Source organism: Mastomys coucha, unplaced genomic scaffold (genome assembly GCF_008632895.1).
Source record: "Mastomys coucha isolate ucsf_1 unplaced genomic scaffold, UCSF_Mcou_1 pScaffold5, whole genome shotgun sequence".
Lineage (NCBI taxonomy): Eukaryota > Metazoa > Chordata > Mammalia > Rodentia > Muridae > Mastomys > Mastomys coucha.
In genome coordinates, this window is record NW_022196911.1 from 47,291,765 (window position 1) to 47,295,869 (window position 4,105).

The 4,105-nt window shown below is 48.9% G+C and overlaps 1 long non-coding RNA gene across 1 annotated transcript; it reads left to right on the plus strand.

Moving 5' to 3' along the window:
* The first annotated feature begins 364 nt into the window (after positions 1 to 364).
* Positions 365 to 3,452, plus strand: LOC116078530. The gene is made up of 2 exons (XR_004113584.1): positions 365 to 663; positions 3,284 to 3,452. It is a non-coding gene; the product is annotated as an uncharacterized LOC116078530 (long non-coding RNA).
* Positions 3,453 to 4,105: the final 653 nt, after the last annotated feature.

Genomic DNA, 4,105 nt, shown 5'->3' on the forward strand with positions numbered 1-4,105 from the left:
CTGTATCCTCAGCCACATTTTGTCCCCAATGTTTGGTTGTACCAGCACTTTGCGTATAAAAGACCAGGGTTGTCTAGAGGTCAGTGGCATGCACCCTGCAGGAAGGATCCCAGAGCACCCAACAGGAACACATCGTGCTTGCTAGGATGAGGTAGTTCTCAGCCTGCGGACCCTACATTAAGCTATGTAGCAGGGCACAGGGCCAACCACCCCACTGGGTCCTCTGAGCTGGCTGTCAGACAGCTCTGATTTCTGGGGCATCTCAGTGGCTTTGGTGCTGCCAAAGGTAGGTGAATAACAATTGCTCCTTGTGAGGCTACAGTGGACTCACAGTTGGGGGGAGGGGGTCAGTCCCACTGTGCTTCCCAGAACAGGGAATGGCCTATAGATGTTTTGGCTGTGTTTTGGGCTGTTGCCCTCTGAAGAACTTGAGCTCAGTTCTCTCAGGGCAGTAGGGAGGGGCGGCTCCCTAACCACCCCTAACTGACCTCTAACTACCCCAGAGCTTGGCTGATGTGGAACTTGTCCTGCCTTCCTGGCACTGACCTTTCAGACCAGCACACTGTTTAGAGCCCAAAGCAGGAGCCTGAGTGGACAATGGGCACTGTCTCCAAGAATTCCACTCTGACAATGGGGCACATCTGGAGTTACATCTGGAGTCAGGTAAAAGATATCACCAGCCAGCTAGTGCTCACAGACTTGCAAGGGTTGGGCCAGGTGGGATTTTCAGCTTTGAATATTTTTCTTCTTCTCTCTCTTTAAATCATGTGTGCATCAGCCTTGCATATTATAGGGACAGGCTACCTCAGTCTGCAGCCTTGCTGGGTTTACTTTTTTTCTGTCTCTGTCTGTCTGTCTGTCTGTCTGTCTCTGTCTCTGACAGTGTTTCTTATATCAGGCTTGGGCCCTGATGATCTTGAATTTCTGATCCTCCTTCTTCTGCCTTCCAAGAGCTAGGATTACAAGCCTATGTTTGCTGTGTGTGGTGTCAGAGATCAAACTCCAGGTTCCATGCATGCTACACAACACTCTTTTCCACTGAGCCATATCTCCAGCCTTCTGCCTGTCTCTGTTTTTTCTTTCTTCTCTTTTCTCCTTTCTTTCCCTCCCTTCTTTCCTTCTGCTCATTCTTTTATTTGTTTGTTTGTTTGTTTGTTTGAGACAGGGTTTCTCTGCGTAGCCCTGGAATTTGCTCTGTAGACCAGGCTGGCCTTTAATTTAAGAGCTCTGCCTGCCTCTGCCTCCTGAGTGCTGGGATTAAAGGGAGAGGAACTCCCTGCCCCTTTCGTTTCTGTTTTCAAACAGGGTCTCAAGTAGCATAGTCTAGCCTCAAACTAATTTATGTAGCCAAAGGTGACCTTGAATCCTGACTCTCAGGTCTCTGCTGCCTAAATGCTGGAATTACAGGTGTTTGTGTGTGTGTGTGTGTCCGTGTGTCCTCCCCTCCTCCTCCCTCCCCCTTCTACTTCCTTTCCCCCCTCTTCTTCCTTTTCTTCTTCCTCCTTCCTTCCTCCCCACTCCCTCTTTCTCTTCCCCCCTCCTTAATTTCTCCTCCTTCTCCTCTGAACCTCTAAAGGGTCTTATTATATATCTCAGGCTGGCCTCAAATTAAGGAACTCCTGAGTGTTAGAACCACAGGTGTGCAGTACCATGCCTTGTATGCCTATCTTCACGAGTACGTGCTGAATATACGCGCGCAAGACTACCATTCCCAACATCCCTGGGGTAGCACTCCCATGGAACACAATGTGAGCCTTATATACATAGTTTTGACTCACACTCCAGAAGGCTGAGGGCTTCCTACAGGACATCTGCAGTGGGGTACCTTTTATATCCAGCCTTAGAGGATCAAGGTGTACCCCAGTGCCTATAGCTCACTACGAGCCAAGGAGCCATGTTCTCACCCAGAGCTAGTAAATCCCTGACCCAGGGTCATGAACCTGTAATTACCTCTACACCCCTCCAAAGATGATGATGCACGAGCTTAAAGGGGACTTTTGGTAAATCCTGGCAGAGCCATGAACCATCAGATTGGTAGTCAGTAAGTGCCAAGGATCCTCTTGTTTCTGTACTTGGGGGATAGAAGCAGAAGGATCAGGAGTTCAAGGGCAATGGTCAGATCTCAGCTGTATAGCAAGCTTGAAGCCAGCTGGCTACATGAGACAGGACTCATGGCAAGTAATCCTCCATTTTTTTAATACAATTTATTTATTTATTTATTTATTTATTTATTTATTTATTTAATGTATCTGAGTGCTCTAACTGCATGTACACCTCTATGTCAGAAGATAGCATCAGATCCCAGTATAGATGGTTGTGAGTCACCATGTGGTTGCTGGGAATTGAACTCAGGACTTCTACAAGAGCAGACAGTGCTCTTAACCACTTAATTAATTAACTAATTGGGGGAGGGCTTCCTTTCTCCAGCCCCCACCCCATCCTTCATTTTCTTTTTTTTTGTTGTTTTTTTGTTTTTGGTTTTTTGAGATAGGGTCTCTCTGTATAGCCCTGGCTGTCCTGGAACTCACTCTGTAGACCAGGCTGGCCTCGATGAACTTAGAAATCCACCTGCCTCTGCCTCCCAAGTGCTGGGATAAAAGGTGTGTGCCACCACTACCCGGCTCCATCCTCCATTCTTAACCTCCTTATTTGAGTACTGACATTTCTATCACTAATTGTCCTAGTTTTTAGATGGTGGGATCTTGTAAACTTGCATGAAGTTCTGTGGCTGATAGGTGCTCTGGCAGCTTCTGTCCCTGACCCTAGACGACCTCGACCTCCTCACCCAGGGCAGGACCAGCTGCCAAAGCTTTCACCAACTGAGCATGTGCAAAAGGTCCAGGGACTACTATGCCCAGCTAAGGATTTAGTGTCTTGGACATGTAACCCCCAAAGGAAGATGGCAGCCTCAGATTGTTATTGTCAGTAAAAGGGCCTGTGAAGATCAAAGCCTGAGGGAAGTAGGTGGTTCTCTGACAAAAACATCGTATTTTTAGAAGTTCTCTGTGGTGTAGGATGTTTTGCCCCAGGCTGCCTGTTGGTGAAGGGATGCGGCTGGAAGTCCTCCACACCCCAGAGGCTGCCATCTTGAGCTTAGGGTCCTTGGGAAAGGGTTTCCTGACACAGGCTGGATGGAGCTGGGAGGGCATCCACTTTTCTAAAAGTTGGAGTACCCACTTAGGCCAGTATTGTTTTGGGTTGAGGGACAGGGAAGACTTCAAGCCCCACCCATCATGTAGCCCAGGATGTTCTTGAGCTTGTTTTAATGGCTCTAACTCTGCAGGGCTGGGCTCTCCCTAATGCTCCACCACATCTACTGAGAAGATCAGAAGCTTGACCCACCTTCGTCTTCTGCTGCACCTTCAACATACGCATGACCCCTCCCCAACTTCTGAAGACCGGGGTCTGCACACAGTGGCCAAGGAGAACTATACATTCATTCTGCAATCAGGGCTAATTGGTGTGGTCCATAAGAGGAGAGATGCCAAGATCCAGGGGGTAGAACAGCAGTTGGTTGCTAAACCAAATGCCCAGGATATTCCATGAAGGATCAGAATAGCTCTTGGGGCCTGGGAAACCTCAGATAGTAGGACCCAGCTTGGCCAGAGAACGGGAATGGAGGGAAGCAACATTCATAGAATGGGCGAGGCTTGAGGATGAGTGCTTCAGCTCCTCCTGGCTGGTTGTTAGGATACCTTGTCCTGAAAGGTTCCTGGGAAAATTGAGCTGGCCCCTCTCTTCATGCAAAAAGGAGCAGAGAGAGGACAGTGTGGGAGGGGGATGCTACCCCACCCTCCCTCGCTCCCTTCGGTGTCTCTCCCTTATAATCAGTAAGCCTTGGCCTTAATGTTTATGCCACAATCCCAAGCAGGCAGGCTGGAGTGGCAAACTGTAATTTATACCGTTTTTGCATCTGGGCTTCAGGCTCTTCAGACTCAGCCGCTTGCAAATGGGAACCACATTGGAGAGGGGCAAACCAAGCCGAGGCCGCATTAGGATATGCTCTCAGGAAGCCACCTGCTTCTCGTTTGGGACGTGCATTGGTTTGTTGTGCTCCTGTCCCAGTGCCCACTGGTTTTTGGAGATGGCAGAGCAGCCATGTGCA